At 38.6% G+C, this 12,136-nt stretch overlaps 1 protein-coding gene and 1 long non-coding RNA gene across 2 annotated transcripts in view; both read right to left on the bottom strand.

Annotated features, from left to right (window-relative positions):
• LOC311436130 (uncharacterized protein) overlaps window positions 1-12,136 on the bottom strand; it is a gene marked incomplete at its 5' end in the record, with an annotated part of 364,735 nt that overhangs the window by 256,898 nt on the left and 95,701 nt on the right. The window lies entirely within an intron of this gene.
• Window positions 9,491-12,136, bottom strand: part of LOC311436714 — a 164,652-nt gene continuing 162,006 nt past the window's right edge. Inside the window, exon 7 of the long non-coding RNA XR_014693043.1 lies at window positions 9,491-9,586. This is a non-coding gene — a long non-coding RNA (uncharacterized lncRNA). The remainder of the gene's footprint in view (window positions 9,587-12,136) is intronic.

Genomic DNA, 12,136 nt, shown 5'->3' with positions numbered 1-12,136 from the left:
GGGCAGGAAAGCACTGAAATGCTGACTAAAAGACCTGATGCAGGGAGACAGAGCACATTGTTGCTCTTGGCCACAGAAACTAACCTCTCGGCTCCAGTTTGGAGCAAACTGCCAAAAGCCAGCTGGCATTTGGATAGGACGTAAGCTGCACTGCAGGGAACAGCACTAGGGCGGCATCACCTTCCTATATTTCTGTCCTGTGTGGCTGTCCTATATACCATGCTAGCTGGTACAGTACTTGTGGAAGCATTGCCCTTTCCAACAAAATATGAAACCAGGTTCATATAAAAGGTTTCTAGCAACCTTTTACTATTCATCCTCACAAGCCACTTTTTGTACGAATGCAAGCTGCAACAGTGTTGTCTTGGCAATGCCCAATCCTGTTAATGCTGCCTACCCAGTTCAATTTCCCCTGCTCTTCAACCAGCTGTGGTGTTCTTCATTTTCTGTCTTAAATTGTTAGGTAGCAGTGTTATGTACTGTTAAACTGTTGTCACATCCATCCCAAAGGTGGTGGTATTTCACTGACTGATAAAGCGTGATCCTTTAATTTAAAACTTAAGGGACAGATACTGATAGCACTTTATCCCATAAGGGAACCTACCCACTCAGAGGAAGACACTGTTCATTATAAATAAGGTTATCAGAATCTAGCCCACGTGGCACTGAAGTAGAACATGTCACTATATAAAAATGTTACTTTTATTGTCAGTTTTGCTATGCAGGTATTGACAGGTAGCTGTGATAATATAAAAAGCCCAGCACTTGACAAGAGAAAAGAATTACAGAGTAGGTGAATACTACTATTATAGGGGAGGAGGGAATGTGGTTGTAAAGAATTCAGGTAGTATCTTTATGTTGTTGGAAGAAATAAAGTCTTCAAAATGACAGAAAATAATTGCCTAATAAAGAGTTATAGTACTGCCCTAAGCTGCAGAATTAAACAATTATTTTTATGTAGCTCTTCGTCTTTAGAATCTTAAATTCTTTTTGTTGTTCTCTTGTCTTCCCCTTGATCTGTTTGAAGACTTTTTCCTGTACATTTAACAAGTATTTCTTGTTTACTTCCTCTCCCTCCTCCCCGCCCCAAGCTTATCTGTGCTGCTTCTCTGTAACTCACCTTTACAGTGCTGTTACCCTACCAACTGTAACGTCGCCTCCTGGACCAGATCATTGCCACCATCTGTTACCCAGCACAGTTGACATATTAACCTACAAATGCCCCCCTCTTGCTCCATTATCCTCACAGGTCAGCGTGGTTCACTGGTACCCTGTGATAGATGATGCAATAGCAGAGGAGATCTGAGCATCAGTGGCAGAAGGCTGACTCTGAACCTGATCAGTTTAGGCAGAAGGGATTTTGTGTGATCCTAAAATGAAGCTGTAGTATAAAAAAGAGATACTTCTTCATGTCTGTCACAGTGAGTGCAATATCCTGAATGAGCTGAGACACAGTGGGCAGTTGCTCATTTAATTAACCTGTCCTGACTTGATCAGGTTCCAGGGTCTAATGTCATTTGAGAGAGTTTTCACATTGCTTCATAGATGAGATCACCCCTCCTGGAGAGAGTCTGCGAGGCTGTGTTTCATGCGTGAGCTCAAACCCATCTCACCTCCATACCGCTTGGGTACTCACACATATCCAGAGTGCAGCACTGGAGAAAGCTTGAGCTTTTTCTATCCATTCCTCAGCACCATGGCTGCCAGCTGGGTAAGCCCGTACTCCTGAACATGCCAAAAATCTCCAGCCATGCCCCAACAGGCAGAGGTGCTGCAAGCACGCGGTAAGGAACACAGAGGCTGGGCGGGTGGTGAATCACTACAGGCACCACCACCTACTCTACATCCCACATGAGGTGCTAGAGGGTAATCGCAGGTTCAGATTCCTCACCCTTTTCTGTAAGGAATTTTAAAATACCATGCTTTTTATAATTATATGATTCACATGCATATACTTCTCCCTCTAATATTAAGTGGGAAGTTTCGTATTTTGTCATGTTAACAGCCTACGAGTTGAACCCCTTTCTTGGTGTTCTGTAATAAAGCACAATGCCCAGTTCAGCCCCTTCCCAATCACAACTGAAAAACTTCAGCACTTCTGAGTGGGTGCAGCAACATAGAGTACTTCCTATGCCCCAAAATGTATGAAAGTCTTAGTTAATGTCACCAAAGTATACTGTGCTCATATTGTGTCCTTTAAAATTGACTCCGCTGCAAATAACATAGATTTTCAGTAACACTGTAACTTGCATGATCTCAATGAGAGAGCTTTTTCTTCTCTATTTTCCTGATTAGAAAAAGGAAAATAATGCAGCTGAACAAAGAATACAAAATGGATAATTTAGCCTACAAATTTTACCCTAATTTACTCGATCCTAATTTTCTGCTTTTAGAATCCTGGCATGAAGATAATGATTTCCTGAGTGTATTCATTATCATCTCTCTCAATTATTTTGTAGAGTATTTAAAATTCACTATTCAAGCTGTACAGTTTAGTTGCAACTGGTCAGTCGCATCACATGGCATCTTGTATGTTCTCGGACTGGTAGATGACCAAGCAAAGCAAAAAGTAGGTGGAAATGCCAAAAAACTAGTTCTGCACACGGTCACATCAACTTGGTAAGTTCTTTGTATGGCTATTATTGAAAATAATATTTCTATTACAATGATAGTTGACAAAAGAAAAAGAGACTAAAAATGGGAACCAAACTACATGAGTTTTTGAAGAAATATTTACTGAAAGTGATTTTCAATATTCCCTCCAATTAAATAACAAACCATCCATCATATTCAAAAGAGAGGTTTGGCTCTGGCTAGTGATATTCTGTGACCAAGGCATTCACTGTACCAAATACCAAATTTTCTCAGTGATTGATCAATGAACTAAGTATGGATTTCAAAGGTTAGGGGTGGAAATAGATTATGACTTTTGTTGCCACTCAAAAATGCATTACACAGATTACAACAGACGTTGGAAACTTTCCAGTCAGCTTTTTTTGTGTCCTGCTACACTTTGATAGAGATTAATACTTTAACCCTTGCAAAGAGAAAATAAAATGCCAAGTTACACAAACACAGGATCACATTAAGAAACAAGAAGGTCATATATTCAGAAAAGCTACATAGAAAATCTTTAGTCTAAAATCTGAATAATACAATTCTGAGCTTATTGATTTTAATGGGCTTTGGGCTTTGCCATTATTTCTGTTGAGATGACAGTATCTGTAGAACATCCATTTTTACAATTATGACACTGAGTTATTGTTCGACAAGTGTTTCTAATTTTAAAGGGAAAAAAATGTGCTATTAATTAAAGATTATTCTTCAACATTAATTTTATAAAGTGTGCTGTAGAACTCTTTAAATTAAGAAAGAAAATCCATGCCAACAGAGTGCCAACAAAGAAATTGTCGTGAGTTAACATCCCTGCCCAAAGATGAATAGGAGACATCTCAACTTCCTGTTTAGTTTTGACTCGGAGCTGATCAACCTTTTCTTAATACTGCCATCTCAGCAATGTGCTCATCTAAAAATAAATTTCAGCTTCACTGCAAGCTAGATTTTCTGGCTCGAACGTAATTTTTTTGTGTGTCAGGGTGGCAGTACAAAGGACCGGTGTAAAACAATTCAGCTCTTTGTTAGCCACTTTACATTGGTATTAATAGGCAGAGATTTTTTTATTTTTTTTTAATTTTTTTTAATTTGCTTTTTACCCCTGGATGATTGGAATTTCAACCATCTGATTCATTTGGGGAAAGCCATCGGGAAAAAAAAAAAAAAAAAAAAAAAAGCCTAATTCCCTAACTCCTGTAAACTTCATAATAGAGCTTTACTGCACCAGAAAACCAACTGAAATGCTTAACACGAGTTAAAATATAAACAAAATAATAGAACAAAGAACTTCAAGAAACTTTTGCTCTTAGAAGAGCAAGAATGAGAAAAATTTGAAGGCAACTTTAGAATTGCTGCTAATTTTACACAGCTAAGATATGGAACAACAACTCTGTCACAACATCTCTCAAAGGCAGAATATGTACCAATTCCCCCAAAATCCATTAGTCCTAGTTATGGGATTGTATAAAGCGAGATTAGAAAATTAGAGATTCAAACGGAATTTAAGAATTATGTTGTCCTGCCTCCCAACATGGAGCTTAACCAAGCGATGGAGAAGTAGCTAGCTTGGTTTGTTACTGTCCCACCTAAGGGATATTGTCTGGAGGGAACAGTGACCCGGTAGCAGGAATGCAGGGTCCTGTCCTGATCAAATTAATGTCCAAGGAACCATTTGAGGACAGGATCAGATCTGAATAAATCCCAAATGATAAATCAGGCCTATCAGAGGACTATAAGGCCCCAAAGCCAGCCTTTTCCATTAATGCAACCAAAGAACGTTCCCTGACACCTGGATCACAGTGAAAATAACCTGTTAATTTAAGTAATTGGAAGTTATTTGCGTTAATTTATGTAATAAGAGGATATAATCCTTATCTTCCTTTCATTTCTGGCTACCTGTTTCTATAAAGTTTACACACTGTTTCTGTCTGTATTTGGAGAAACAGTGTCTGCATTCAGATAAGCAGTTTTTATTTTATTTATTTATTTTTATTTCATATTGTTATAAGGATGATTTCAAAGGAACTGTTACACTGAAAGAATCCCATTCTTTTGGGTCTTGAGATCCTTCAGCTCAAGCAGTAGAAGCAATTGCTTTGCACACCATCCTAATATATTTCTCCAGAGTATACAGAAGGAAACTTTTTTTTTTTTTTTTCCTGATCTGCACAGTCTATCTGTAAGTAGTAAGTGCAGAAGACAATGTGAAAGTATATTTTGGTAACCACAGTAAAATCCCTGGCCACAGAGAGAGAACCCAAACTCTAGGGATGCTAAGGAGCTTTTAACCTGCTTAATAAAAATAAATCAATAAATAGATAATATTAATAGTAAGGAAAAAAAAATCTTAACAAGAAACAGAGAAAATACACCCTCTGGAGGAAGACCGATACCATCTGGGAAAGATGCTAAGCGTGCCAACAGATTTCTTAGCTGTACAGAAAAGTAACATAAATGCAGAGAGTGATGAGTACAGAACAAGTCTGTGTGTTCAAACTGATTTATTCCCAAATACAAAGAGTTTTGCTAATGTTCCTTGTGCAGATGAAGAAAGACGTGCACATCTACGTACACATACTCATAAAAGCCAACTCTCAATGGTGCACCTGAGAACAAAGTTGATGTGTAGGCTTCAAATCAAGAGCAGGTTTTTATAGTCTCACGTATCTTTTCATGGTTTTAATCGCTGCTGACTTCAATAATCCACAACATACTCTGAAAATTACTCCTTTTCTCTTTCTCAAGCCTTAGAAATGAAGATTTACACATCCACTGTTTATGTCTATGGCAATTTACATAGAAATTACACAGTCACAAGACAAAGAAATGAAAAACAGTACAAAGCACATGGGACAACATCTCTCAGCCTGGAGAGACATTTTCTCTGGTAATTTTCTACAAGAACAAGTAAACCAGAAATTCTGATTTATCGATCTTTGAGATCAGATTTAGGTATTGGCTGGTTGATTTTTGTTCTGCCTGTTTTTGCATTGTCCTTTTGAATTTATGGAAGGTCAAAGTGTTAATGCATTAATTTGAACAGTATTAAGGAGCCCCTGTCACATCTTTCTGAGTATCCTTCAAAGCTGCCATCCTGTTTAGTATCTGTGGCCGTCATCTCTGAAAAACAATGTCATGCTGGAACCTTAAACAGCCAGACAACAGCAGAAAGCAGTGGTGCTGCTTTTTCTTCAGTGGAGTTTCCCTAGGAAAGGATAAGAGAGAGAAAACCCTGAAGGGAAGAGAGATAAGTTTACTTTCTTAAAAAAATGTCCTTTGCTAAAGACTCAAGCTTCAACGGATCTGACTGAATTAAACTTGAGAAGTGTGAACAACAGTTTTTTATGGCTTGCAGCAATTTCTAACTGAAAGGTAGGTAACAAGTGTAATAGGCTTATATCTGATATTCCAGCTTTTTGCACACCAAGGACCTTCTCCCTCGCAGGACATGTAATTTTGAGCTTCATTTTCCTATAATTTTAGTCTTTTCATGCCCAAATCACTATGTCCCTTCAGAATGGTTGTACTGTGTTACTAGATTGCATACTTTAGGTACAATACTAAATGAAAGCAACATCATTCCTGCTTCATGGTTGGTAAAACAAAACGCTGTCCATATTTCCAAAATGCTCAGTTCTCTTTAGTGTATGATTTGCAAAACATTCCACAAAAGGAAGAAAAAACAACTGCAAACCTACCTCTTGACTCGAGACTTTTCTTTCAGCAAAATTTAATTAAATTCAAGTACATTTTAGTGTTCATATTTCATGTTTCTATATATACACATATTTATACACACCCTGTGTACACATAGATTTATAAATCATCAGTATTTAGACTTTACTGTGCTTTCCAGACCATTGATTTAGATTGAAAAATACCACTTGATATTTCTTAGGGTGAAATCTATCCTTGCATGATGGCCTACAAACTACTTGAGGCCCACTTATTTCAGGGTTTAAGTAGTACTTCAGTGATGCATAGCCTTGTACAAATAAAATTTTACCTGTCAGGAGCATCCCACTTCTCTTTTGATAGTTCTAACTGTGCAGTAGGACAATAAAAGTGTTTTGTAAAATAATACTACAAAATTTGATGTTTCCCTCCTTCTCAGTTATATGTATTCATATTTCAAGTGGACTTCTTTCTATTTGAAAACAGGAAAAAAGGTGATTTAAAAGTAAAATATAGTCTTTTTTTCTTTAAATTACCATTACAGATAATATAAATCTCATGCTGAGAAGCATGGTACAATCTGATGTATAAAGCAGAAGAGAATCAACTTCCCTCTTCCTTAATCATGCTATTGTGCATCCTTGACAGTAGTAAGAACACCTCGTTTTTCAGGAAACAAACAAGTACAGGAACATCTTGAAAGATGGTTGGTGCACGCAAATTTATTATCACTATAGCTGTGCATGGTGCTTTGAGCACAGGCTAGGTTTCTTTTCCTCAGAAAAACAAACCAGATCTTATCTATTCTACAGTGTAGTCAGTGCAAGTCCTTCCATCAGCTTCAAAGCAAAGAGCCTGCAAAGAGCAGGCTAAAAGAAGATGAAATAAGATTAGAGAAATGTGTGTGAAATGGCAGTAATTGAATAACAGGGACATTAAGAAGAAAGGATTAAACAGGTTATAAATCTCATATATAGGGAATTGCTTCATGCACGATCATGAGTTAGTTGAAACCAATTGCTGTGTCGTGCAGCAGCTTCTGTTCCACAACACCGGCTGGGAAGGACTCTAACAACAAAGGAAGCAAGTCTTTTTCCAAATTTCTCAGCTCTGAATGATTTCTGAACACCATGCTCTAGACTGATGTAAGAAGAAAGTGAGTGAAGTAAATTTTCAGTAATATGTCAGAATTTATCCCCATAAACGCAAGGCAAACAGTTTCAAATCCAGATGAGTAGTTTCATTCCAAATATAGATTTCTGTTTAATGATCTGTTAAGCTCTATACTTTGTCATCCCTGTGAATATTTAGATACTAATAAAATGTCTTGCACTGGTTCCAAGGTTCTTGAACATACTAATAATTATGGGGACAAGGTCTTGATGAAAATAGCTTTCAGAAGTTGACAGTGAGAAATGTTTCTGAGAAACATGTTTCAGGACACCTCAAAACTGCAGATTTACTGCAGGAAATAATTTCATGATAGTGTAGATGAGCACTATCCTAAGAAATAGCATCTGCTAAGTAAGTGACCTGGTAAAGATAGTGAAATCTAAATACTGTGTATGTACATATACACACATCCAGATTAGCTAAGCAGTATTTATTCACACTCACATATAAATTTTACATAAACTGAAATAAACACTCCTTGTCGATTACAGATTTACAGACACTGTACTTCCTGATTTTTAAGATGAATTCTCGCAAATCACGTACTATAAGACATATAGAGAAACCAGTAGCACAAAATACCTATAGCAGAATTTCAGTCCATTTCATAAAAAAAAAAAAAAAAAAAAAAAAAAAAAAAAAACAGAATGTAAAGATAAATTTTAAGTTCATTTATTCTTATGACTACAGTGTTGCTGCTGGTATCTGGCTATCACTAAAGGTATCAGAAAGTCAGATCCTGATAACACACACAAAGTAATAATTTCCAAGCTGAGTAGAAGTAAACAGATTTTTGCAGCCTATGTCTTTCACAGTCATTTATTCTTTTTACTTGACAATGATTTCTTGATTTGGACAAGCAGAAGACCAAAATCACATTCAAGGAATGGAGAAAGAAAGAAAGCTATTTACATGATGTCCAGGAGCACTGTTAACCTAGCTCATCCAAGATACAACGGCCAAAGCTCTTTTTCAGTGAAAAAGAGAGTTTCAACATGATTCCTGTACCTTTTGTCCCGCTGCAAAATTCAACCAAGAAACCCAAGGAGCAAGTATCTAGACTGTGGCTCAGGCTTTGGTCACTGTTGTAGATGATGACAGCTCGAGTGTAGACGAAAAAACAAAAACAAAACACAACTAGAATAATTAATTATTCCACCAGAAAACAGACTCATGAATTTACCATCTGGAAGCTTTATTACTTTGTGTGTCTAAATTATTCCCCTATGCTTAGCACAAATCTTCAGAGTAGCAATTTAATTACACAGAGGGTAAAAATTAAATTCCACGGATGATTGGAAGGCCTCCTCTCCAGTAGTGTATTGATGAATCTTAGCAGGACGATGGTATTTGGCGAGACTACTTCCTTTGCCAGAAAGATGAAAGCAGATGACTGCACCTAATCAGCACCTACTCTGCTGCTTTACCTGTAAAAGGAGAATCCCCTAACATGTTCTGCCTCTGGTTTTGCATACTGTTAACAATCTGTGACAGAAGTAACCCAACAGAGCTAAAAATGACTTAATGAGTCATCAAAGGCTACGAATGACAATTGTGCAGCCTGGTCATGCAGCAGACATGCGCTACTACATACGTGCACTGACTGTAAGCTGCTGCTGGCTATAAGCCTGTGTTTCAGTGCTTTACAGGGAGAGGAGTTTCTGCAGTTAATTCTTTCATTTTTTTAAAACTAATATCCCTCAGCACATGAGGTAAGTTGTTAGAGATAACACCCAAACATCTCATATTACAGAAAACAAAGATTACACTCAGTTTCCCAGTGCTCCTAACACACTGGTCAGCTCTGTGAGAACTGACGGTTCAAAACCACAGAGCAAATGAATACTTTTACCACAGTGCTTGTAGAAGTGCAGCTGTTGGTGAGTGAGGTTGGAGGGAGCAAGGAAGAAGCGTCTGACAAAAAACTGCTTCTTCACAGTTTTCACACCTGCCTTTACGCCCTCTGGAAGGGTTAAGAGCAGCAGGCCTCTCCCTCCGGAGTGCAAAACACGAGCCAGATGAGGCTGCTGCCAGCTTCAGCGCTACTCCAAACTTGCTCAGTGTTTCAGAGTGCTGCCGTTCCCTTTTGTTGTTGTTTTTAAACATCTTTGTGTCTTTGCACTTCCTGGGAGAAGACAGGAGGAGAAGCAGAAATAACACAATTATGTGAGAAAGGTCAGCCTGCTGACAGCTCCAACCTCATTTTCAGACCAACAAAGGCAGGGAGGGATAAGCAAGGGGTAAGCACCTGAGTGTGCCAATGCCTCAGACCTTTTCAGATTTGCTTCTTGGAATCTGCAAAACTGAAGAAACCAAAGGCTAAAAACTGTTATAAAAAGACATGTGAACATGCACGCACGTGTTACTCCTGCAGAGGGACTGTGATCTCTGTCCGGTTTTCACATATGGGTCTCATTTCAGGGGTGACTTAAGTCAACAAACAAAAAACCACAACCTCAAAATCTTCATCCCAAATGGTATTCTTCAACACATGGCTTCCTTCAGGCATGCATTTATCTCAGGATGGGGTTATACGTGGCGCTTGAACCCTGTCCTGTCTTTCTATTTACTAGAGCACATTTGTTTACCAGAGAACAATAGGGAAACTTTAGGTCTCCCTTTAGTCATACTTTTAGTTTGATTCTCTAAGTAATACTAGCTCAAGGAGTTCTTTAAGAAATACCTACAATATAAAAGTGTTGAGGAAAGAAGAAAACTCCACTGAAATGCTGGTGTCCGGGAGAGTGAGGGAGGGCGGTGTGCAGGGACACAGATAATTGTTAGCCTTCCTGAGCTTTCCGGAACAGATTTTACTAACCTAAAAATGTCCAATTTAATTCGTGCCGTGGAAAGCAGAACAAAACAAAAAGGACCCTGCTTCACAGAGGTGGCTTTGCATATTTGCACCCTGCAATGGCTCCCTCACAACTGCCCCTTAGAGCTGATTCTGTTTGTTTCTGTTTGCTGGTTGTTTTTAGAAAGAGCAATGGAAGACATCATCGCAGCAGCGACACTAACCAGTGCCATTAACCGTGCTTTTGTACACTGTCAGTGTAGCTCTGACACTCAGTCTTACTAACTACCTAGTAGAATTTAAGCTGGATCATTTAAATAATGATAAAGCTGTCAAGACTCTGATGTGATTTTCTTCTCCAGCAATTCACCTTCTATTACAGGTTTTATTATACTTTATAGTGGGCATCTGTAAATCTGTGGATCAGCTTAGCTCCCTAATTTGCACCCATTGCACGTACTACATGGTTTTAACTGACTTACTTTAGAAGGATTCACAGTAGTTGCTAGGAAACCTTTCTGTGTTCTTTTCACTTCTTATATAGCATTAGCTTTTCAATTGATAAGGCTGTACCTTTAGGTACAGAGGGATTTAAGCAGAATCAAACAATGACAGCAGGACTGCAGCATAGATAAGCAAAAAAAAAAAAAGGGGGGGGGGTGCAAATCCTTGTTCTTTGTACAGGTAATACAGAGGATTAGAGCGAAAGAAAGGACATAGCACATTTTCCATGAATATTTCTAAAAGATATTCTGCATCATATTAAGAAAAGCAGCAAAAACAAGACTTCTTACTACAGCTTAAAGTTTATAAATTTGTAAATGACTGTAGCAGAGAAGCCGTTTCATTGTGCTACCTTTGTTACATGGCATGTCTTCCCGGGGATAATTTCTGATGGTGATATTGTAAAGCATTTTTCTGTATGAAGTAAGGATAACTAGTAACTTACACACAGCTTTGAGGAAGTAAATATTTTGCCAAAAGTATATCTCGCAAACACATTCCCACCAAGATCACACAGTTAAGAGTCATACTTTCTCCTGTTGAAACAGCCTGATTGATGTCCTCAGGTTTGCAGAGGCACAGCATATGTGTAACACAGAGCCACAGAGAGAGCGGGGAGATAAAACAAACAAACAATCAACTTTACCCATATCTACTGTAAACTACATTGTCTTACTGCTTCTCATCTCTACTGGGAGAAAAGTCTCATCTGTCCTCAGAAAACAGCCTTTTCCCATCCAATTCAAGTATACAAACGCGGACCTGATGCATAGCAGCAATTAGGTTACTTTCAGAAGATTTTCTGTTATGCCATTTTCTCCTCTCCAAAGAATCCTGCATCTTTGCAAAAGTTTCACTTCTTTTGAAAGAAGAGCAGGCAGACTGAACAGCCCACCAAAGCCGTGCCATCTACGAACCTTCTCCTTTGCCCTGCACCCACATGCTTCACCATCTTCAAAACCTTGTGGTGGCTGCTTAGCCAGGACTGTCGTATACTCTTGGCACTGCAACCCATTAGCTGGAACAGCACAGCTGTCTTTAATAGGTGTCATAGTGACACTGTGGGTCACAGACTCACAGAGTGGCTGAGGTGGGAAGGAACCTCCAGAGGCCACCTGGTCCAAGCAGGGCCACCCAGCACAGGCTGCCCAGAACCACATCCAGGCAGCTTTTGGAGATCTCCAAGGGGGGAGACCCCACAGCCTGTCTGGGAAGGCTGTGCCAGTGCTCTCTCACCCACACATAGTAGGAGGTTATTTTTTTCCTTCACAATGGAAAGAGTAAAGATAATTAAAAGTGTCTTTTCTATGTCTTTTTAGCCTGGGACAGCTATAAAACTATAAATGTAGGTGGTCCTGTGCATATTTTTCCCCCAAA

This window comes from Aythya ferina (genome assembly GCF_964211825.1).
Source record: "Aythya ferina genome assembly, chromosome: 4".
Lineage (NCBI taxonomy): Eukaryota > Metazoa > Chordata > Aves > Anseriformes > Anatidae > Aythya > Aythya ferina.
The sequence above is the reverse complement of the archived record's forward strand: the minus strand, read 5'-3'. Positions and strand labels throughout refer to the sequence as shown.